The 25,925-nt window shown below is 41.9% G+C and overlaps 1 protein-coding gene across 4 annotated transcripts in view; it reads left to right on the top strand.

Moving 5' to 3' along the window:
* The window catches only part of LOC147607755 (putative ATP synthase 24 kDa subunit, mitochondrial), an 80,986-nt gene that overhangs the window by 43,007 nt on the left and 12,054 nt on the right, over nucleotides 1-25,925 (top strand). The window lies entirely within an intron of this gene.

The raw sequence follows: 25,925 nt of genomic DNA, 5'->3' as shown, positions 1-25,925 counted from the left end.
AGACACAATTGCTTCCATTGTCCGTAATAACCCGCACAACATTTTGTGGGCCAATCTCCTCAATCACCTTCTTGATGTGTGTCCAAATAAAGAGACCTGTAACGGTGAGACCCGCAGCCGATGCATCAATGAACATGGTGCCTTTGCAAGAGGAGATAAGCACATTATACACATTCCTCTTGCGTAAATCTGACCATCCATCACATAAGATAGTGCAGCCATATTTCTTCCATGTTTCTTTCAAAAACTCAAGCTGGCCTTCTACGTTGAGTTTCTCCTTCTTTAATTCTCGTGTGCGGATTGTCTCAGCCGAGGGACCCTCCCACTCACAGCCAATGCGGCTAACGGCCCGCATGGTCTTCTTCCATTGTATGGTGCGAGCCACATTGAAAGAGATAGCACACCGTATAAACAAGCGCGTGACCTCCCTTGTTGCCTCCTTCATGGCTTGCTTTTGCAAGCCTGCTGTAATGCTTGCTCTTTGCAATGAACCCTTTGCAGGCACTTCCACACTAGGTAAAGGTGTCCTCTTTGCACTAGGGCCCTCACCCACACTCGAAGATACATGTGCACTGTCAACATCTGTCTGGCTCTCAACTCTAGTCCTCTTTGAAGAGGCCACTTGGCTCGAGGATGCTTCACCTGTTGCATGTGCTGCCATATGTTGCTCACCAACATCCAAACCAAGGCGTTGCTTTCTCCAACCCTCAAGTGATGCCAATACATCGGGCGGCACATTTTGACATAAAGCGACATCTCTGCCTGGGACATGCCCCAAATGGTCTTTTACCCGGGTCACTGAACTTGTTTTTTCATATCCACAAAAATTACATTTCCACTTGCGGGAACCCCCACCTCCGACATATCCATCCCCTTTTGTTGCATACTGCCAATAGGGATCTGTAGGCATAGTGAGACTTGAAGTTGAAAGCACTTACCCTCGAGAACACTTGCCCTTGGAGGCTTGGAAGTTGGGCTTGAGCCTTGGCCCTTGAAGCCTTGAAGAATGGGCTGCCCGGCAGCCACCTGTGAGACTGGAGAGCAGGCTGCCTGCAGAGTACAGGCCTTGGGGCCTTGTGGGGGGCACTGGGGGCAAAGGCTTGAGCCTTAGGGCCTTGGCCTTGAGCCTTGGCCCTTTGTGGTGATAGGCGCAAGGTTTGAAGAAGCGCAGGAAAGGAGAGCGAAATGGAAAAAACGCACGTGGCCCCCCCCCTCCCCCCCCCCCCCCCCCGTAAACTTGAAAAAAAATAATGCACGGAAACGGCGTTTCCGTCGGCCTGCCGTTTCCGGAAACGCCCGAACCGTTTCCAGGGGACGGAAACGCCGTTTCGTGCTACTATGTACGTAAATCTATCTTCGTGAAATATTTCGCTCCTGCTAACCGGTCAATCAGGTCATCGGATCCAGGGAGAGGATAACGGTTCTTAATAGTCAGCTTGTTCAATCTTTTGTAATCTATACACATTCTCCAAGTATTGTCCTTCTTTCTCCTAAGCAACACAGGTGCACCCCAAGGTGATTTACTTGGACGGATCTGGCCCATCCTCAAATAATCTTCAAGTTGTTTAGCCAACTCATCTTCCTCAGCTTGGCTCATCCTATAAGGTGGAATACTCACAGGATGAGCACCAGGGATCAAATCAATACGATGATCCACTGCCCGTTCAGGTGGTAAACCCGATGGCAATTCCTTAGGAAATACATCTTGAAACGAATCAAGTATCTTTTGTAATTCTTTGCTTTCAAACACACTTAATTCATTCACATCCAACGAAGGGATGAGAAAAGAAGAAAGTGGAATCAAGACACAATGGAAAGCGGTGTACAAAGAAGAATTCATTATATTTCCAAAATCGATTGTATTTACAAGAGGTCCTTGAGAGGGATGAATACAATCACCTAAAATACTATACTTGGTGTCCCTATGCTAAAAAGAAAAAATATGACTAGACCAATCTATCTGGACGTCAAGAGTCTTAAACCACTCAATCCCTAATAACAAGTCTACATTTTCCAGATGCATAACATAGCATTCCAGAGTATCTTTGTAGTCCTGAATCTGGATTGGAAGCATCTCCACCTTGTGATCCCAAACTTGTCTGCCCGCAGGTAGACGTACCTCATAGGTATGGTCACTGAGTGTCGTATCAAGACTCAATTTCTGCACAAGTTTGTAGTTAACAAAATTATGCGAACTGCCAGGGTCTAACAGAATGTGAATTTTATGGCCATTCACTTCTCCATAAACTCGGAGAAGATCATGCAAGCCAAATACTTTAGAATTGAACAGACAATCAGAACAAGTACTAGGGTGAGAAAGTACTGTAATTGACCTACCTGTCAAAGACAACTGGTTAGCTGCCTTTGGCTTGGGTCCTGCGTTTGACTTGGTACCCTTTTTCTTCGGGCACTCATTACGCATGTGTCCTTTTTCTTCGCAGATAAAACAATGTCCTTCCTTCTTGAGCTTTAAAGCCCTAAGGAGTCGTTTCTTCTTGGCTGGTGTCGAACTTGTATTCTTCGAAGGTTGGTCCGAAGACTTGCCTTCAGTCGTGTTAGCCATAGGTGCGGAGAACTTTCTTTTATGCTTGTTCCCCTGCTCGGTAACGGGTTTCGACTTGGAAGAGACCATCGTAGCATCATAGATACGAGCTGAATGAATGGCCTCGTCCAAAGTTTTACATTTGTTATTTTTAACCTGTAATCGGTACGAGTCGGGTAAACCAGCTACGAAAAACCCCAAAAGAGTAGTGGGATCCATCTTTGTAGCTTTCATCTGCAAGTCACGAAACTTCTGGAGGTAGACCTCATAAGTGAGGTGCTGCGAGGTCATGGTCAAAGCTGAGAACCGGGCAACAACATCGTAGTCATTCTTTTTCTTGAGGAATTCTTTCTTGAAAATGTCTTCAAATTGTGCCCAAGTCGTTGGCTTTGGGTTCAGTTCCTTCCACCAAAGCAAAGCTTTGCCGGACAGGAAACCTGCTGCTAACTGTATCTTCTTTCCATCATCAGATGGATGAAACTGAAAGTGAACTTGCCACTTGTGTAGCCACGTGTCCACGATCTCCTTGGTTCGCTGCTTTTGCTCGCCCCCGAACGGTTCCGGAGTAATGTTGGGGCCTAAAGCAGAAGCCAAGGTATCCATTCCCGAGAAAGTAGAGAGGGTAGTGGTCAAGAGAGCGATGGAGTTCTGCAAAGCCTGCATCTGGGCTGCGATTTGTGCTTGACGTTCCGTCGAAGAAGCTTCGAGAGCTACTTTGAACTCTTGGAAATCTGATTTTGACACAAACTCGTCAAAAAGATCGGCATCAGTGCCTTTCGTAGCCGGCAAGCCGTCGCGTTCCACGAGGGGCTCCAACTCTGATTCTTGGGTCGACATCGTGAAGAGGGTACGTGGAGAGAAAATTCGATCTTTGCACAACAAAAGTGCACGGGAACTTGAGAGCTTGAGAGCTTGAAAACTTGAGAACTCGAGAACTCGAGAGATGTGTGGCAAGAAGCCCACGTGAGGGGGTTTATAAAGGTTTCCCAAAAGCCAAAAAAAATCTCGAAAAGCTATGCTTAGCTTTTACTTTAGCTTTTGTGTTTTTTTTCTTTTTTTTTTCTTGAATATATATATATATATATATATATGGATATATATATTCTTTTTTCTAAAAAAAAATTTTAAAAAAAATAAACACCTTTAAACTTTGGAGGAGGGTCTTTTAAAACTTATAAAATTTTAAACTCTAAAAAAAAACGAAAGCTAAAAACGTAAGCTTTCCTTTGTTTTTTTTTTCTTCTCCTCCTGGATTAACCCGCCGGTGGAGCTGCCGTCGCCAGCTGCTGACGTTGACCATGCTTCCATCATCGACTTCCGTCGGGTGCTTCACGGCAGGTTTACGCTTGTGCCAACCCACACGTGTACCCACCTGCGTATCCTGGTGCGTTCCGGCCAGAGCTTGTGCGCACAGGTAGGCTGCGCCTATGCCTGGCCATAGGGCCACGTGGCCTGTGCGCTGGTCTTGCGTGGCCTGGGCGCCGGCTGGGGCTGGCTACGCAGGCCTGGCTGCATGCCTAGCAGGCCTGGCCGCTTGTAGCTGTGAGCAGCCCCCACGCCTATGACACAAACGACACACATGTGAGCAGTATTCGGCCAGTCGCCAACCTTTCAACGGCAATCAAGCACTTCTCTCGCTCTCTCTCTCATGCGCCAAAAAGCAACGAAAAGCATCACGCTTTTTTCTTTTTTTTTTTTTCTGTTTTCTCTCCCTGCAAGTTATGCGTATGCACAACAAAACAGGCCTCTTCTTTGCAAAGCAATCAACCCTACTAAACCTACCATCTCCCATCAACATGGGGTTCTTTGATGAAGAAAAAACACATACAAAATCTAAAAACTGCAGTATGCACAGAAAAAACAGCAAGTTTTTTAACACATACCGTTCTTCGACCTTTTCTTCTCTACCTACCGACTTGCTCGTTCACGAGGTATGCTCTGATACCACTGTCAAATCCCCACGGATCCCCTCGTGATCGATCTTGGTTCGAAACTCGAATCCTGCAAACAAACGAACAAACAAACAAGCAAGGGAGTGCAGGCTTGACTCACCTCCCAACCATGACAGCCGTGGGCGAGCCCACAGTCTTGGCTGTCCCCACCGAGCCACGAGCTGAGCTAACTAGGTTGACGTACCGACCAATCTCCTCCTCGCGACGTCCCATACCGCCACGAAGCTGCCCTCGTGGGCCTCAAGATTGCTGCCGGCCTCGGCTGCATAAAGCAGGTGGACGTCTGCACTAGATCCAGGCTCCAAGACCATAGAGCTCTCACAAACTCGCGAGACTCTCTATGATCAATAACTAACCTTGGCCACTCTTTTATAGGCTCTTGGCCGGTCATTGGGCGTCCACACTTGGCCGCCGCCCGTTAGTATATCCCTAACTCAGCTCGTCAATCAGCCTGCCTAGTTCCAAGCTTCCCCAAGCCTCGAAACTAGTCTTGCATGCGTATAGCACACGGTAGATACCCACTGTGCACATGACACTCTCTTTCTCTCTCTCTTGGAAGGAGGCGCATAGCCGGGATTGTTTTGAGACTGTTTATGGGATGTTCTTGGTTGGCTGCAAATTCAGCTATGTGCTTGGGTTTCCGGCTGCAAGTACAGGTCACTTGGATGTGTTTCTTGGCATGGAAGTGATGCAAGATCGCATGGGTGCATGTTCATAGAGCATATTGCTTCCTTCTTGCTTGAAAGGAACAGAGGGATCTACAGTTATGGGCATATCTATGTTTCCAAATGTTTCATGAGGGAACAGGTAACTAGATGTATGTTGTTGTTGGCACTGTTTTTGAATGGTGGTGTATGGAAACAGGACAAAGGTTTCAAAGGGAAACAGGCCTAAGGGTTTCAGGTGGAAACAGGTTGTAGGTTTCTCGTGGAAACATGTTTTTGGTTTGGCCAAGAGATGGGTCACATGCAGGCAGAGGATACAGGAATGGACACATGTTTGGTATAGCCTTGTTGTTGATTGGACAAGGGGTTCGGGAATCCATGACTGAGATGGATAGTACCCTTGGAAGGCAGAGAGGGTTGGTACAGGTGTGTCGACTGTATGGTATGCTCTGCCTAGATGTGAGTTCTCTTATGGGAAATAGTTTGGAGTCGTCGTCGTGATGTAGGAGCACTAGATGTGTGAGGGTGTGATGCTGTTCATAGGGTGAGGCTATGGATGGTTGTTGATCATGGAAGAAAGCTTCTGTATGCAGGCTCAATGTGTGGGAGTCTTTTGATGTGAACAATGGCTGGACTTGTTTGTGGATGCCAAGGGGATATGAAGCCATGATGCAGGGTCTTTGCAGGCTTCAGGAGTTCCACTGTGATGGTTGAGTTTCCAGCCTTATTGTAATCAAAGCTCCTAAAATCAATTAAAGAAATACCGCAAGGGGCGCCACTGCGTTTTGGGGGCCAATCGGTGTCCGTGTACTGTTTGCAGGAGCACTCTAGCTCCCCCTGTTTGTTTTCCTTTTCTTGGTTCTCAAAGGTGTTGAAGTGTTTTGTGTGCAAGTTTGTTTTTGCACCGCCCTTTGGTTTTGTCTGAAGATCGAGGCCGGTTTACAGAAACTCACTTATATACATATATACCTAGATGAATCCAGGAACATGTCCAAATTCACCTTTTAGGAATGTGCATGTTATATACTCATGGTAGTCAATCCACAAGACTATATAACTATCAACTCCATTATGCATAGTATGGACTAGATACTACGACATTCCCACTAACATCATCAGTGCCCAATAGTGGGTGTAGAACTGTATATCAATATATGCTCACACACACACACACACACACGCGCACACACACACACACACACACACACACACACACATAAAGAGCATATATTCACACAAAGCCCTTCGAACTGAGTTTCTGTCAAACCTTCGGAGATGTAGGGTAGACTCTGTCATAATGAAGCCTAGTACTAAGGGGAGTAGCAAATAGAAAGAATTAGTACAGCAAATAAGTAGTTGATAGGGCAAGTGCACCGCTAAAGATAGAAAGAATAAGCACAATATCAACTGGTCGCAACTCGGATGAAAACTTCACAATGTGAAACCTGCATGTCTGGTAATATGACTGAATTATATACCTAGATGAATCCAGGAACATGTCCAAATTCACCTTTTAGGAATGTGCATGTTATATACTCATGGTAGTCAATCCACAAGAGAATATAACTGTCAACTCCATTATGCATAGTATGGACTAGATACTACGACATTCCCACTAACATCATCAGTGCCCAATAGTAGGTATAGAACTCTATATGAATATATGCTCTCACACACGCACTTCACACACACACACACACACACACGCACACATAAGAGCATATATTGAATATTCACACAAAGCCCTTCGAATTGAGTTTCTGTCAAACCTCCGGAGATGCAAGGCAGACTCAGTCATAATGAAGCCTAGCACTAAGGGAAGTAGCAAATAGAAAGAATTAGTACAAAAAATAAGTAGTTAAATGCACCGCTAAAGATAGAAAGAATAAGCACAATATCAACTGGCCACAACGCGGACGAAATCTTCACAATGTGAAATCCGCATGTCCGGTAATACAGCTGAATTATATACCTAGATGAATCCAGGAACATGTCCAAATTCTCCTTTTAGGAATGTGCATGTTATATTCTCATGGTAGTCAACCCACAAGACTATATAACTATCAACTCCATTCATAGTTACGGGAAACGGAAACGGAAACGGAAACGGGAACCATGGAAACGGAAACGTTTCAAGATTTTTGGGAAGGGGGGAAACGGGGAAACGCCACGTAAGCAAGGGTTTTATAGAGAAGGTAAAGGAGGCACAAATGAATATTAAAAATTCACAAATAGTGCTCACATGTCATCACTTAGTCTTTTAAGTTTTAGCTCTCTATTTATTATTTGACATCAATCATTATAGAAGGCTGAAGCCTGAAATAGTGAAACTTCAAAGTTCAAACAAGTTTTAACTTTCAAGAGTCAATTAAGAATCTACATAGTACAAAATGACAGAGCAATCTACTATGCTAGATAATAGATTGCAATGCTTAAGCCTTAATCATAATTTATAAGTTTCACACAGTGATAGTGCACTGCAGTGGTGACTGGTCACTGCAGACAAAAGTGGAGGTAAACTTTAAAGCCTAAAGGCGAACATGGAAACAACAAAAGTATCAAACCCAAGTCCCAAAAAGCCTGGGCCATAAGCCATGAGGCTACAATCATGATGAATCACAATACATCGATCAAAGTTCAAATTTCTTCCTCATCCGCAAGATCCTCATCCTCTGGCTCAAGCACAACCTCAGCCTCCTCCTCATCTTCCTCTGAAGGCACCAAATCATCATCATCAATGAGGGGAGTGTCCTTTGGCCTATGAAAACCAATATATTTGTCTTGTGTGTACTCTTGTCTCATCTTGTTAAGCAAACGCAAGTTTGCATTAACAAAGACAAGATCATTGGCCCTTTGTACTCTGAGACGGTTCCTCTTCTTTGTATGGATGTGGGCAAAGCTGCTCCACATACGCTCACAAGAAGAGGAACTAGACCCTTGGCTAAGAATCCGAATGGCAAGCCTTTGCAGTTCAGGGGAATCAGCTCCATAATCTTCCCACCATGTGACAGCCCCAACGCGAAATCTGAAATTACATGACTCATAAATTTCAGATTTAATATAATCTAAAATTTCATATAGAACCTAAAATCTGAAAATAGACATGAGCTTAAAATTTAAATTACCTATCATGTTGTGCATCTGGCCATCCAAAAATGCTCCCCTTATTGCGATAGTTTGCAAGCTGGTCCTTCACTGTTCGACGAGCATCCGGAGTTGGCAGCATTTTTTGAAGAGTGAGGTTCCAACCATGAACCACCTCTGCATCACTCTGTTGTGCACTTGCCTTGTGTTGAAACTCTGGGTCCAACACAAAGGCAGCTGCATGAATAGGTGAGTAGTATTGGTTCCACCTACTCATGGCCAACTCTTCCAATTCTCTTAACCTTTGGGGATTTTTCTCTAGATCTTTGATATTCTCAATCATGCGCTAGAGCAACAGCCTTTCCAGTTACTCTGAGCTTGATTTATCCGGCCCTCATCCTCGCCCTTTGTTGCACCTGTTTTATTTGTGTAAAAGAAAGACAAGTCCGCACAATTATGCATGAACTATAGGGCACTGAGCACTCATTAAGCTCACAGTTAAAAATAGGTTTCCAATGCCCATGATTGAATATATCCTTGAGCGACTCAATGGTGCTAAGTTCTTTTCGCCCACTGCAGAGCACCATGAGCGAGATGTTGAAAAGGTCTTGCAACTATTGCGAGACAGTCTTGCAACTATTGCAAGACAATGAGCTCTTTATCAATGCAAGGAAGAACGAGTTTGGAGTAGTGAAAATCCACTATCTGGGATATAGCATCAACACAGACAGAATTAGCCTTGATCCTGAAAAGGCAAGGGCAATTCTCGAATGGGATATTCCCAAGAATGCTCAGAAGATCCGCTATTTTGTAGGTCTCTGTCAAGCATGTAGTTCCCACATGGACAAATTTCCCGACCTTACAGCACCTTTTATAGACCTGCTCAAGGACATCAAGACACATCATCAAAAGATGTCCATTATGGGAAAGCACTCAAGGCATAGCATGCAATGAAGAAAGTTGCCCCCCAGTCTTCAGTTCTCAAGTTGGCGTCATGGGATGATCCTTTTGAGGTGATTTACCGATGCCAGCAATTTATCCATACGATGGAAATTGAATGACGTAGAGAAGAACTATTTACAATATAACAAAGAGGTATTAGGGGTGATGAGAGCTCTTAAACATTGGAAACCTTTCCTGTCACCAAAGCATCAAAATACAGGTTACTCACATACAAAAATGCAACGCAACAAAAAAAAGGTGGTGTGGCAATGCTAACGTGGCACTGCCATATGGTAGGATAGTAGCGCACGGCCACCTTCTAGGCTTGGAATGATGTGACTAGCTTTTAGAAAGCAAAAGATTAACAGCTTTTTAAATACTAAAAAGAGAAGCTTTTATTATTAAAAAGGGGCTTTTTGGGCTATAAGTAATGATGTTAGTGGGGATGTCGTAGTATCTAGTCCATACTATGCATAATGGAGTCATAGTTACGAGGAAACGGCGTTTCGGCCCCATTTTTTCAAGAAACGGCGTTTCGGCCAGTTCCACATTCTGAAACGGCGTTTCAGGCAGAAAAGTTCCCCCCAGGGGGGAAACGGCTGGAAGAAACGTTTCCCCCAGGTACTGAAACGTTTCCCAAGGGGGAAACGCGTCGTTTCCCCTGGCAGCCTGCAACAAAGCAAAACAGTAAAAAAAACACCGCGCGCCTCTTTCCGCCTATTCCGCCCTGTTTTTGCCCGGTTCTTGCTCGCACCTACATCGCCCACCTCCCTTGCTTCGCCTTGCTCCGACCAGCCTGATTCACGTTTCAGCCTTGGCCTTGAGGCTTGGAGAGTCGAGACCTTGGAGCTTCAGCCTTTGGACGTTTCTCTCACCATTCGGGTAGGAAATTTCAGATCTAGATTCCCTTTGCCCTCTTCTCATGTTTCAGTGTTCACTCACATATTATCATTTATGTCTATTGCAATTTGCAACTTGATAGAGCCTATAAGGCTGAAGCATCTTGATTCTTGAGATTCATCATTCAAGAATGGGTTTGGTGAGTGCTCACTTTTTGGTTGCAATCTACGATTGCAGGAACTTTGAAGCTTGAATCCCATTGCCCTCTTTTGCTATGGCTTCTGCAAGTGGATCAGAGGAGCATGTTGAGCAAGAGAGGGAGATAACCCAACCGGATTATTGGTGGAGACAAGTTGATTTGCAGGGCAAGTACGACACCAGGAAAGGGGGTGCTCGCAAATGGAAATGCAGGTGGTGTGGATTGATAAGGGGTGGGAGCCCTGATAGGGTGAGGTGCCATCTTCTTGGCATTAAGGGAGAGGGCATTGCACCATGCCAACGAATCCCACACGCGGAGAAACAAAGGATGCAACGAGAGGTCGAAGCATTGCGTGGCTCCAAGAGGGCAAAGACAGTGGCAGCCATGGGTAGAGGAGCCACTTCAGGTTCTCATGTGGCTATGGCATTTCGGAGTCCTCTTCCCTCCGCTACTACTCCAGTTTCTTCTTCTGGGAGTGCACATATTGGTGCACCTACAGCTACTACAGCTCATGACCATTCACCACTCCGACCTTCATGTAGGCAGAGCAGCCTTTACACAGCATGGCACCTGCAAAGGAAAGCACAGGTAGATGCAGTTGTGGCTCGATTCTTTTACTCGAATGGAATCAGTTTTAATGTTGCACGATCTGTTTATTTCAAGGAGATGGCGTCTGAGATTGCAGCATTTGGGCCTACATATACTCCACCCCTCCAATGCCTTGGAAAGGTGAACTGGGCGGTTTTGTCCCAGGGGACCAACTTAATGCGATGATCCTCATGATGACTGGTGGGAGCTGGGGTGGGAGATCATCATACAACATAATATCTTGGTACTGTGTGAGGAGACCTTTCATTCTTTATTTCAAAGGGGTTGCTGGTTGATGAATAGACTTTTGGCTACGGACATGTATCAAAGCACATTCGGCTCCTTATCGGATGGCTCTTTGGGCTTGGATATGGGAGGTGAGTGAAATGATGGGAATGCTCCTGTTCCCGCGAATTAGGATGGGCTCAAGAACACCATTGACAATTGTGAAAGTGCCTACCTCCAATCAAGAATGGGTGCATACTCCCTAAACCACTGAATGCCGAGAATCATATCACACCCCAAAAGAGGTAAGACAATGAAGTCCTGGTGAAATGAGGGCTTTTGAATCTTGAATTCAAATTGGTGAGCCTTATGGAAAATATGAGTTCGAAGGCTAGGTGTGAATCCATCTACGTCTAGATGATGGGGTATGAGTGTACAACTCATCTTTTTAGCCAACTAAGGAGAAATGGCATCGTGAGAGCTGCCCATATAGAAAAGGACAATAAACATTTGTTCCTTTGCTGTGCCATAAGCACGGATGAGGGCTTCTTTTTCCCCTCAACATCACCCTCCTGCTTACGTTAGATACCACTGTTGGTACGGAGTAAGAATTGTACAGCATTAGTGGCCGATGTTGGAGGTGTGGATGAAGTTGTAGCGGTGGCTGTTGTGGAGGCAGATGTCTTGGAGGCTTGTGTAATTTGCCACTTGGTACAATGTTTCTTTCCATGCCGCACGGTGTGGCAGACGAAACATCGGTTCTCCCCCTTGTACGTGGTTGCTCGTCTGGTTGTGGATATCCACTAGTAATACCCTCCTTGGCCCTTTACTTTGGTGTCTTCTTGCGCTTGTATTCCCTATCTTTCTTGCCTCGTGCTATGGGAATCTTTCTTTGTATCCTTGCTATTCTGAGCTCCCTTCCTCGACTGGAAAGATGATTGTTGGGTGGTGGATGACTGCTGCTGGGGTTTGGACCTTGGGTGGATATGCTTGGGCTTACTTCCGGTCAGCATCATTTCTTGATTCTGAGTTAGAGTAAGAGCCCTATCATATGCACGGTGAACCTAATGTTCGTATCCGACCCCCTAATGAACTGTTTCAATTTATCCTCCTTAGATATCCTCAACTGTTGTGCTGCTGTGCTGACGTGATAACTTTGTTAGCGTATGTCAGGACTAGAGACCCATTTTGGGAAAGTTAGTAAAAATCATCCTCAAGGTTGGTCATGTATTGGGAAGAAAGAAACCATTTTTTGAGGTCGGCGGACACGAAGGTGCCTCATACATACTGAGGAGCCTTGTAGTCGAGTCTATATATAGACTGGACCAATGTTGCCACCGAGTAATTGCTTCGTCATAGAGGTGAGGTGCTGCCAGGTGGACTTTGTCTTGGGGATTACTAAAATTTGGTAGAGCTCGTATGACGGTGGTGGCTGGGGCAGTGGAGGAACTCGGACCATGTGCCAATGTAGGGAGAATTGACAACATATGGGCGTGCAGAGTTGTTGTCAACTGTTGGTGTTGGAGTTGCATAGCGTCTTGTTCAAGCCTTTGTTGGTGTTCACGGGTTGCTTGGTTTGCCCGTCGTTGGTCTTTATCATCACTGCATTTGGTATTCTCGGCCCTTCATTCATTGTCATGTTGGGCTTCTTTGGCCCTTTGTTCTTTAGCCTGTTTGACTTCTTCTTTTTGTATTTGTTGCTCGAGGATGAGGAACAATCTTTCGAGCTTTGAAACTTCTTTAGGCTTTTTCACCTTTTTTGATTGCATCGTTGGCTTTTTCAGCTTCCTCTTTGTTTTTTTGTTTTTTTGTTTTTTGGTTTTTGGTTTTTGGTTTTTTGTTTTTGTTTTGCTTTTTCTTCTTTAGCCTCAATTTGGAGCTTGATTAATTTGTTTTGCTTTAAAATTGCTTCGACGAAGTCGTCACTGAAGTGCGGAAGCGATTCTTTGGTGGTATCTTCTTTGTTGATTTGTTTCCATGTCTTCTTTGAAGCTTTTTGAAGAAGTCTCTTGTTGCATGTGTGGAAGCCTTGCTGTACTGATCCATAGCCCTAAGCCTGATTAAGAACATTGATGCTAATTAAACATGTTTAGAGTAGAGAGAAGAAGAGGTATTAGGGTTTTTTTGTATTAATATGGTACAAAAAGGTTGCTTACTGAATGTACATGGTTGAGCCTTAGGTCAGCCCCATAGGGGTGATCCCTTGGCCTTTACATGACTACTACACTTGATGGATGAATGAATGATGACTTGATTTTATGCTGAGAATGACTAAATGCTTATATATTTCTCTGAGTACCAGGTCAGCCGTCGGCCAGCTCCCCCGCTATCGGCTAGAATGCTCGATAGATATTCCTTAATTTTCATCCTTTTAATGCCGTGCTTCTCCCTTTGTATGTATCACTGTTGGCCTTCACTTGGGTGCTGTCCCACCTACTTTGTGGGATCCCAAGGGTTCCATGTCCCCACATAATGTTGATGATGGTGATGATGATGATGATGTTGCTACACTGATGATTGACTTATGTGATGATTAACCTGGGATTAAGACTGTTCATGTAGATGATTAGCCATGGCATAGGCATGCACATGACATTCCCTTCTGCTAAACTTGATGATGGGGTACTTTGTCATCCTTTCTCCTTGGACTGCTACTGACTTTGACTTTTTACTTTAATTGACTTTGATTCAACTGATATTTTTGTTTGATCACCTTCACTCCTGATCTCCACTTCCAAGTCTTGCTGAAGAACCGAGTACTTGTTCAACTGTTGTCCCCATGCCTGCTTTCCCTTACCCTTCACAGCGGTGGGTCACCTGTGAGAACTGATCATGCATGTTGCTAGGCCTTTGGAACTGATCTGAGAGCTTAATGATGTACTCGTTCTGTGTACATACCCTCAGGGAATGCTTCCTTTGGCTTCGCTTGTTTTGCTGACCACTCCATCTGCCACCCTGTTGCATCCTTTCTACTAGAACTGTGCACCTTTCTTGGGACAATGCTTAGTGGGCTGAGCCTGAATGCTCTAATACCAATGTTGCGTGCGCGGAAGCCTTGCTGTACTGATCCACAGCCCTAAGCGTGATTAAGAACATTGATGCTGATTAAATATGTTTAAGATTGAGGAGAGAGAAGAAGAGAGAGATAGGTGGCAGGGTCTTTCTGTATTAGTATGGTACAAAAAGGTTGCTTACTGAATGTACATGGCTGAGCCTTAAGCACCACAGTCTAGGGTGCATGCGATAGTTTAGTTTGCTAACCCATTACACTTGCGAACCCATTACACATTTTCACTATCGTGAATATCCCCAACAATGATGAATGATCTCTTTTGAGATTATTTGGGGAAGTTTGATGTGGTATTCTTCGATGATATTTTAGTTTTTAGTCATACCCTTGAGGAGCATGTTGAGCATCTCACGGTAGTCTTGGGGACCTTAAGACGGGAATGACTGTATGCTAAACTCTATAAGTGTGAGTTATTTTCTCTAAGTGTGGTATTCTTAGATTATATTTTAGTTTATAGTTGTACCCTCGAGTAGCATGTTGAGCATCTTAGGGTAGTCTTGGATCTTAAGACGGGAACAACTATATATACTGAATTCTGTAAGTGTGAGTCCTTCTGTAAGGAGCTCACATACTTGTGTCATCTGATGGTACGAGCATTGATCTTGAGCAGAAGGTGTTGGATTGGCAGGTTCCTTGGACAATGAGGTAACTTTGGGCATTCTTGGGATTCATTGTCTTTCTTAAAAAAGTAAGTGAATGATTATTCGAATCTGGTTGTTCCTTTCACGAACCTTCTTAGAAGATGGGGAGGAAAGTTGGAATAGTCGTATTGCTTGGAATGACAAGGCTTTTCTTACTCTCAAGCTCAAGGTGAGGGAAGCACCTATTTTGGTCTTACTAGATCTCGGCAAAACCATTTGTGGTTGAGAGTGACGCAAGTGATTACGCGATAGGTGGTGAATGAGAGGTAATTGTGGTCTGCTCTTAATGGTACTAAAAAGGTGATCCCTAACCTTGCGGTTTGATACTAGTGCTCAGCCCAATGCATGTTGTAGATTTGATTCGACACCTCCAATGAGCCAATCATGGTGGTTGTTGATTGTGTGCTTTAGAAAATGTGAGATGAACAAATAAAGTCCAAATTCTACTTTTGTATAGGAAAAAGTTAAAACATGCCAAGTCGGATTTAGACTTCATACCTTGGAAAATAATAAAAAATCATTTCAAATGCTTGAATATTGTGTGGAAAGGGTGTCTTATCCATGGGTGCCGCCTTACCTAGGCATTTTTGTGCACCTATAGGGTTGCTAAATTGGCCCCAACGTGGCTATACAAACACAACCCACAAAAGTTGTCCTTTGTCTACTTGTAAGACTACTTGTAAGTGTGTTAGAATTTCCCACTAAATCTACTTGTGTCCTCAGAGCTGTATGGCGTTCATACAAAGTGTCCTTCCAAGAACAAGAAAGACCCAATTGAGTCACATCTAAGATGCCAACAATTTCAAATGTTGCACAAATGCCTTGCATACACTTTTGAGGCTAAATCTACTTGTGTCCTCCGAGCTATATGGCATCCATACAAAGTGTCCTTCCAAGAATAAGAAAGACCCAATCGAGTCATATCCAAGATGCCAACAATCTTGAACGTTGCATAAACGCCTTGCATACACTTTTGAGGCTAACATTCTGTCCTCACCTCGTCAACACAACAAGGAGCAAAGATGTAATGCTCCTTGCATTATAAGCTGGAGGAATTGTAAGACTAAAACTTTGATTCTCCACCCAAATGAACCGTAAACTCATGGTTATATAGGCCTAAGGGATGCATGACCTTCCAACTTTAGCCCCTTGACCTTTCGTTGGCTAGGCATGGCCTTTTCATTCACCAATGCCTCTTCAACTACCCCTAGAAAGGAGCGTCTACTTCTATGGCTCTTGGGCTTCCATTGTGCACCATTTATTTCCCTTTTACTTTAACTTTAATGCCTATTAATCATTGCTTTAGGTATTTCCCATTTGAAATCCCCTAAACCTTATTTATATGCAAACTTTTTACAAACAAATAATCTTTTCTTGTCTTACCTTTTAGTGTTTCCTATCAGTCTCATAACATTTCCTTCCCCCTGAAAGAAAAGTTTTTGTCCTCGAAAACAAACTCAGGAAACCTTTTCTTTAGTGTAGTCACTCTTTTCGAAGTTGATCCTTCTTCTTGTCTATCTTTCCACTTTACTAACCTTTAAACACAGAATGTCTAGTTTTCTTTTCTCGATATTTGAGAATCTTTTCAGGCTTATGAAGAAGAATAGGTGGTTCTAGAAAATCAACTATTGCTTCTTTTCCAATGATGTTGTCATTGTTTCCCATCTTGCGTTTCATTCTACTAACATGAAACACATGATGCACTATGGATCCTACATAATGTCTTGTTTTCTTTTCTCGATATTTGAGAATCTTTTCAGGCTTATGAAGAAGAATAGGTGGTTCTAGAAAATCAACTATCGCTTCTTTTCCAATGATGTTGTATTTGTTTCCCATCTTGCGTTTCATTCTACTAACATGAAACACATGATGCACTATGGATCCTTCAGGTAAAGCGACCTTGTAAGCTACACTTCCAATTTTTTGAAGTATTGCATAAGGACCACAATACCTTGGACTTAACTTTGTAACTTTTTCACTTTTTAAAGTTTTGGACTTTTAAAAAACTTTTACATAAACTAAATCACCTCTCTAAAAATTAATTGGTTTTCTTTTATCTTTCTTATAACTAAAAGAACGATCCTGCGCTCTTTTAACATTGCTTTTTGCAACGTTTAGCATTTCTTGCATGTCTTTGAGAAAGTCTTTTATATTGTGCAATTTTTCTTTTTGTAACCCAACAACTATGGGTGCTCTAGGTTGAAATCCATACATTAGCATGAATTGACTAAAACTGGTAGCAGAATGTTTAGCACTATTATAAGCAAATTCTAATAATGGAAGATAACCAATTGTTTTACTTATGATTATTATATGCTCGAAGCATATCTTCTAGGACTTGATTAACCCTTTCTATGTGTTCATCGCTTTGTAGATGTTCAGACGTACTCATACTAGTTTGGTGTCTAACTTTTTGAACACTTCTTTTCAAAAATGGCTTGTAAACTTTGTATCTCGGTCTCTTACTATATCTGCTGGCAATCTATACAATCTGTATAGATGATGGATAAACATTCTAGCCAATTCTGGTGTTTTTACTTCTTTTTTACTTGGTATAAATTATACCAACTTGGTTAATCTATCCACTACTACCCACACTGAATCATGTCATCTACTGGTTTGGGGTAGTCCTACTATGAAATCCATAGAAATACTTTCTTACTTATCCTTGGGTATTTATAGTCGTTGTATACTTTAGGCGTTCAGCTTTATCGACTTGGCACTTAGTGCATTTTATAACATAATTCTGGACGTCCTTCTTTAAACCAGCCCAATAAAAGTGTCTTTTAACAAGTGCATAGATCTTAGAAATTCCTGGGTACTCTGCACTTGGATTGTCGTGACATTCTAGTAAAATATTATCACGAATATTTTCTTCTTTGGGTACACAAATGCGACCTTTATATAACAAGTGTCCATTGACGATTGATTTTTTTTTCAATGATCTTTTTCACTTATTGACTATTTGAGAGTTATCTTTTTTAATCAAGTAATTCTAAACTACTTAATAGCTAGGGTCATTAGCACATTTTCCTTTTAAGTGAGCCAGCAACTCACTTTCTAGTTGAGTAAAACTCAACTCATTTATCATGGGTGCTTGACTTAGAGCATCTGTCACATGACATTAACTTTTTTTTTTTCTATATCTGATTTGAAAATCAAACTCTTGTAGGATTTTAGCCCGTCTAGCCTTTCTACCTTTTAACTCCTTTTGAGTACTTAATCATTTAATAATTACTTTAAGCGTTGTTCAACTTTTTACTTTCAAATGCAATCGGCCTTCCCTTTTGCAATAATACTGTTACTACAACAAAATTACTAACATCCGTTTACAATACAAATGGTTCATTTGGATCCACTATTTGCAAAATAGGAGCAATAGCTATTGCTACTTTTAATTTTTCAAAACTAGCTTTTTGATCATGGGGCCAACTAAATTGTTTTCCTTTTCCTTTAAGTTGATTCGTCTCATTGGAACAACTATTTTAGCATAATTCCTTATAAACTTTCGATAGAACCGTGCAAGTCCTAAAAAGGTTTGTAACTTATCTATATTAGATGGGGTCTTCCATCTCAATATAGCTTTAACTTTATTAGGATCCATACAAATCCCTTCCTTGATATCGCACTTCTTTTTTCAAGAAATCACATTGAGACTTTTTAGCAAATAATTTCTTTTTTCTCAATAATTGAAATACTTTTCTAAGGTGCTCAATATGTTCGTGTTCATTTTGACTAAAGACTGGTATAAAACCACCATAAATTTTCCTAAATAAGGATGAAGGTCATAAAAGTAGCAGGAGCATTAGTTAGACCAAAAGGCATAACTAAAAACTCAGTGTCCAAAAGATGTCCTAAATGTTGTTTTTTGGAACATCTTCAATTCTAATTCTATTCAGACCTTAAATCTATCTTACTAAAATATTTAGCACCTTTGAGTTGATCAAACAACTCATCTATCTTGGGAATAGGAAATTTATTTTTTTATTGTGATTGCATCAATCCATGATAATCTATGCACAAGCGCATAGATTTATCTTTTTTCTTCACCAATAATATTGGAAAGCCCAAGAGACTTACTTGGTCTAATAGAGCCTTGTTCTAAATATTCAGCCAATTGTTTTTCAACTTCTTGTCTTTCAATCAAACTTACTCTATAAGGTGGCTTACTAATTGGCTTTGAATCCTTTAAAACTTCTATGTGATGATTTATCTCTCTATTCGGAGGTAAACCTTTTGACAATGTTTTCGGAAAAGCATCTTTAAATTCTTCTAATAAATTGTTTAAAGAAGAATTAACTACTTCACAAATACTTGAATCAAACTTTTCACATTGGTTTTTAAATTGAGGCATTGCATAATAGAAAAACATTTATTCTATTTCATTATCTTGATGAAGCTTTTGGAGCTCAATATTACATATCAAAGGAGAAGATGGTACATTGCGCTCTCCTTGTAATGTTATAAATTTTCCTTTATACTCAAATGTTAGTGTATTATGCAAATAGCTTCTTGAAAGTGTTTCTCTCAATGAAAGTAACCACTCTCTCTCAAGAATTACATTTATGGTCGACATACATATTACTTGAAAATCCAAAAGTGCTTTATACTCTTGAATTTTTATCCCAACTTGGTTTACCATAGTATCTCACTCATCTTTATCATAGCCATTGGCTAATGATACTATATACTTATGAGAACTTGGGACTTGAGGTAACTTAAGTTTTTTAACGAAGTTGTAATTTAAAAAGTTATGTGTGGTTATATCATCTATGATGATTTCAACTTTTTTATCTTTAATATTTTCATGCACTCGAATCAAATCATGTGGTCCAAATGATGATTCCCACATAGGTTTTGCCACCATACAACAATGTTTTTTATCAAAATGACAAATCTCAACTGATTTATATTTAGGAGCTAAAATTTTACGAAAGAAAAAAACCTTTCTTTTCTGAAAGTCAAATTTTTTTCCATGAGGCTTATATGAATTTTCAAAATCTTTTTCTTTATGATTACTATTACCCATGGTATCATCAAAATATTTTGCAAATCTTATAAGCCTCATCTAAGTTTTTGGGCTCTTTGAAGTGAACTTCCTTTTTGTACTCTCTTTTCAGACCTCTAATGAAGTCTCTTACTTTTTGAAAATTGTCTGTGTCCTTAATTTTTAAGACAATTTCTCTATAGCAAGCTATAGCAGAAACTTAGTACACAGACCTTTGTATAAATGTATGCTCTTGTGTGTGTGTGTGCGCGCGCGCGTGCGCACGCGCGTATGCGTGGTGCGTGGAGAGAGTGTGTGGGAGCATATATTAATACCAAGTTCTACACCCACTATTGGGTATTGATGACGTTAGTGGAGATGTCGTAGTATCTAGTCTATACTATGCATGATGGAGTTGATGGTTTATTTTCTTGTGGATGACTATCACGAGATTATAAATTGCACTTTTTTATAAGGTGAATTTGGGCATGTTCCTAGATTCATTTAGGTATATGGTTTTATTCAATCCTTTTTCTAGAGTTTTTTCTCTTCCCTCATCAATGTTACTTTTAGATATTTCTTTTACTCCCAATCCTTCCTCTCCCATCAAGAAGCTAAGAAGACCCATCATTTTCTCAAGTTTATTTTCTATATTAGAGATTTTTTCTTTCATTTCCTTCATTTCTATATCCTCATACTCATTAAGATCTAAATCTTGCATATTTATTTCGTTTGGTTTTGTAATATTATGGAACTAGGATATTGGGTTTTCGTCCTTCTCACTATTTTCTTCCTTCCCACCTTGAGAAGCCATTTACTTTAATAATAAGCAAAATGAAAAATTTCTTACAAAGCAAAAAAAAAAAAAGCAACACAATGACCTTACTTGGTTGGGTAATTATGAATTGACCTTACTTGGTTGGGTAATTATGACCTTACTCTAATGATGTGAAGGACAATTCTGTTGATTCCTCCTCGTTGATATTTGCTTCAATGATTCTTCAAGGTTGCCATGTACTCTACTTGCTCCATGTAGAATCTTCAAAGTATGTCCAATTTATTAGGCAAGAGGTACGCCTAATTTATTAGGCAAGAGGTATTTTTTATGGAGAAGATTTGAGAAATATAGAGATTAGCGTATGGAAATGAATAGAAAAGAGATTAAGGAGTAGAGATTAGAGTTAGCAAATGAGTAGCTCAATGGAAACATGAAAGAGAACGAACTTGGCTCTGATACCAGTAATGCTCCTTGTGTTAGAAGCTTGAGGACTTGTAAGACTAGAACTTTGATTCTCCACCCAACTATATCCCAAATGGACCCTAAACTCATGGTTATATAGGCCTAAGTGATACATGACCTCCCAACTTTAGTACCTTGATCTTTTGTTGGCTAGGCATGGCATGTTCATTCACCAATGCCTCTTCAACTACTCCTAGAAGGGGGTGCCTACTTTTGTGGCTCTTGGGCTTCCATTGTGTATCATTTATTTCCCTTTTACTTTAACTTTAATGCCTATTAACCATTGCTTTAGGTATTTTCCATTTGAAATTTCGTGAATCTTATTTATATGTAAACCTTTTACATATAAATAATCTTTTCTAGTCTTACCTTTTAGTGTTTCCTGTCAGTCTCATGACAAAAGAAAACTCCTAACAACTCCTGAGACCAATTATCTTTGGATGCATTGAGTGCCACTGAGCATCCTCTCGAACCGACACCTTGTATTGAATTGTTGACTCCTAAAGAGCATCCTCATGTACAAGATTTGGCAAAGCATTTTCATGTAGAGAACACTCTTGATAAAAAATCTGGTTACCTATGAATCTCTGCACGTGAATCACCATCCTTGGCTTCCCTAAGTCCTCCGCTCCCTAGGCTTTGATACCAAATGAGAGCACTTGTATGTGGGTAAATCCACCTAGTCTCCAGTTTGGGAGAAGAGGAAGGCTCCCAAAGCTTGTACTATTTTCAGATACTCCTAAAATATTTTAAGGGAGGGTATGCCTGAGTCGGTGTCCCATGTGCAATATATTTATTCAGTATTTCTGTGGATTTTGGTTAATTGGTCATGTTTATGTTTAATGTTTAATACATGAGTTACAAAACATTCTTTCTAGTCGTCGTTGCTATCATGGCAAACTTTTGCCATCACCTTTCACCTTGTTGCTATGAACACCCACATGGTGAAGTTTGAATTTCTCTCTAAATCCTATCACAAAAGACCTTTCTTAATTGTTGAATGAAGACTAGGACTTTGTTGATATCTAATTTTTCTTATAAGTTCTCATGTCCTTAGTTAACTTTCTTCTTTTCTCCCTATTGTAGCAAAGAAGAAGGGAGATACCATCCCTATTGTATTCCATGTATCTATTTTCTTCCATCTTCACCAATTGCCTAGATCAAAGGGAAATCTGAACCATCTAAACTCCAAAAGAATAAACCTTCAGCCACCTGGATCAAAATGGTAAATATCGAAGACCAATGTCGATGATGAGGCTAGCCCAGAATCCTCCTGGGTTGAAGGGAATACTAACAACTAGCCCATCCTCACAGTTGTAATGTGAGTCCAACTGAAGACATCTTGATACAAGGATTGCTTCACGGATGTTATTCCAGGAGAGTTGTCATGTGCACAGTGTGTATCTACCGTGTGCTACACGCACGCAAGACTAGTTTCGAGGCTTGGGGAAGCTTGGAGCTAGGCAGGCTGATTGGCGAGCTGAGTTAGGGATATACTAAAGGGCGGGACTAACCTTGGCCACCCTTTTATAGGCTCTTGGCCGGACATCGGACGTCCACACTTGGGTGCCCGCCCGTCCATACCTGGGTGTATTGGGAGAGAGAGTCTCGCGAGTTTGTGAGAGCTCTATGGTCTTGGAGCCTGGATCTACTGCTGCAGACGTGCACCTGCTTTACGCAGCCGAGGCTGGCAGCAATCTTGAGGCCCGCGAGGGTAGCTTCGTGGCGGTATGGGACGTCGCGAGGAGGAGATTGGTCGGTACGTACACCTAGTTAGCTCAGCTCGTGGCTCCGTGGGGACAGCCAAGACTATGGGCTTGCCCACGGTTGTCATGGTTGGGAGGTGAGTTAGGCCTGCATCCCCTTGTTTGTTTGTTTGTTGTTTACAGGATTCGAGTCTCGTATCAAGAACGATCACGAGGAGATCCGTGGGGATTTGACAGTGGTATCAGAGCATACCTCGTGAACGAGCAAGTCGGTAGGTAGAGAAGATGAGGTCGAAGATGAACTGCAGAGAGAGAGAACAAAAAAAGCACGTTGCTTTTGGCTCGAGGGAGAGAGAGAGAGAGAGAAAGAACCGGTTGTGGCATGCTGGTCGAACTGGGCAAGGTTGACAGCCGACCAAGTGTATGAAGGAGGCCTTGCTGGCGGGCGCCCAAGGTTGTGTAGGCAGGTGCGTAGCCAGGCGGCCAGGCCTGCGCAGGCGCCCAGGCCAGGCAAGGCAGGCGCCACGTGGCCTTGTGGCCAGGCCTACACGGGCTGTCTCGCAGGCGCAGGCTGGCGAGAAGGCACTGGATGACAGCAGCCGACGATGACAGGCGAGGTGGCGCCGGCAGGAAGACTGGTGCAGGCAGCCGCAAATGACGACAGCAGCACGCCAACGGTTAATCCAGGAGGGAAGAGAAAAAAAACAAGGAAAGCACTCGTTTGTGATTTCGTTTTTTTAAGTTTAAATTAAAAAAAAAGATTAAAAAAATCCCTCCTCCAAGGTTTCAAGGTGTTTTATTTTTTTAAAGAAAATAGAATATATATATATATATATATATATATATATATAAAACACAAAAGCAAAAGCTAAAGATAGCTTTTGGAAATTTTTAGCTTTTGGGGAAACCTTTATAAAGCCCTTAAGTGGGCTTCTTGCCACATATCTCTCAAGTTTTCAAGCTCTCAAGCTCTCAAGTACCCTTGCACTTTTATTGTGCAAAGATCGAATTTTCTCTCCACTTGTCCTCTTCACGATGTCGACCCAAGAATCATAGTTGGAGCCCCTTGTGGAACGCGAAGGCTTGCCGGCTACGGAAGATACCGATGCTGATCTTTTTGACGATTATGTGTCAAAATCAGATTTCCAAGAGTTCAAAGTAGCTCTCGAAGCTTTTTCGTCAGAACGTCAGGCACAAATCGCAGCCCAGATGCAAGCTTTGCAGAACTCCATCGCTCTCTTGACCACTATCCTCTCTACTCTATTGGGTATGGATACCTTGGCCTCTGCTTTAGGCCCCAACATTACTCCGAAACCGTTTAGGGGCGAGCAAAAGCAGCGCACTAAGGAGATCGTGGACACTTGGCTACATAAGTGGCAAGTTCACTTTCAGTTTCATCCATATGATGATGGAAAAAAGATCCAGTTAGCAGTAGGTTTCTTGTTCGGCAAAGCTTTGCTTTGATGGAAGGAACTCAACCCTAAGCCAATGACTTGGGCACAATTCGAAGACGTCTTCAAGAAAGAATTCCTCAAGAAAGAGGATGATTATGATGTTGTTGTCCGGTTTTCAGCTTTGACTATGACCTCCCAGCACCTCACTTATGAGGTCTACCTCCAGAAGTTTAGGTACTTGTAGCTGAAAGCTACAAAGATGGATTCCACTACTCTTTTGGGGTTTTTCGTAGCTGGTTTACCAGACTCATACGGTTTACAGGTTAAAAATAACAAATGTAAAACATTGGACGAGGCCATTCATTCAGCTCGTATCTATGATGATACAATGGTCTCTTCTAAGTCGAAACCTGTTATCGAGCAGGGGAACAAGCATAAAAGAAAGTTCTCCGCACCTATGGCTAACACAACAGAAGGAAAGTCTTCGGACCAACCTTCGAAGAATTCAAGTTCGACACCAACGAAGAAGAAACGACTCCTTAGGGCTTTAAAGCTCAAGAAGGAAGGATGTTGTTTTATCTGCGAAGAAAAAGGACACATGCGTAACGAGTGCCCAAAGCAAAAGGGTACCAAGACGAACGCAGGACCCAAGCCAAAGGCAGCTAACCAGTTGTCTTTGACAAGTACGTCAATTACTGTACTTTCTCGCCCTAGTACTTGTTCTGATTGTCTGTTCAATTCTAAAGTATTTGGCTTGCATGATCTTCTCCGAGTTTATGGAGAAGTGAATGGCCATAAGATTCACATTCTTCTAGACCCTGGTAGCTCACACAACTTTGTTAACTACAAACTTGTGTAGAAATTGAGTCTTGATACGACACCCAGCGATCATACCTATGAGGTACGCTTACCTGCGGGAAGGCAAGTTTGGGACCGAAAGGTGGAGATGCTTCCAATCCAGATTCAAGACTACAAAGATACTCTGGAATGCTATGCAATGCATCTAGAAAATGTAGACTTGTTATTAGGGATTGAGTGGTTTAAGACTCTTCAAGTCTAGATAGATTGGTCTAGTCATATTTTTTCTTTTCAGCATTGGGACACCAAGTACAGTATTTTAGGTGATTGTATTCATCCCTCTCAGGGGCCTCTTGTAAATACAATTGATTTTGAAAATATAATGGATTCTTCTTTATATACCGCTTTCCATTGATATTGATTTCACTTTCTTTCTTTCTCATCCCTTCCTTGGATGTAAATGAATTAAGTGTGTTTGAAAGCAAAGAATTACAGAAGATACTTGATTCGTTTCAAGATGTATTTCCTAAGGAACTGCATCGGGAAACTGCATCGGGGTTACCACCTGAACGAGCAGTAGATCATCGTATTGACTTGATCCTTGGTGCTCATCTTGTCAGTATTCCACCTTACAGGATGAGCCAAGCTGAGGAAGATGAGTTGGCTAAACAACTCGAAGATTATTTGAGGATGGCCAGATCCGTCCAAGTAAATCACCTTGGGGTGCACTTGTGTTGCCTAGGAGAAAGAAGGACACTACCTCGAGAATGTGTATAGATTACAAGAAATTAAACAAGCTGACCATTAAGAACCGTTATCCTCTCCGTAGATTAGATGACCTGATCCGTCCAAGTAAATCACCTTGGGGTGCACCTGTGTTGCCTAGGAGAAAGAAGGACACTATCTCGAGAATGTGTATAGATTACAAGAGATTAAACAAGCTGACCATTAAGAACCGTTATCCTCTCCGTAGATTAGATGACCTGATTGACCGGTTAACAGGAGCGAAATATTTCACAAAGATAGATTTACGTACTGGCTATCACCAGATA

Source organism: Cibotium barometz, chromosome 54 (assembly GCF_041138505.1).
Source record: "Cibotium barometz isolate CiBa-2024 chromosome 54, ASM4113850v1, whole genome shotgun sequence".
NCBI lineage: Eukaryota > Viridiplantae > Streptophyta > Polypodiopsida > Cyatheales > Cibotiaceae > Cibotium > Cibotium barometz.
The sequence above is the reverse complement of the archived record's forward strand: the minus strand, read 5'-3'. Positions and strand labels throughout refer to the sequence as shown.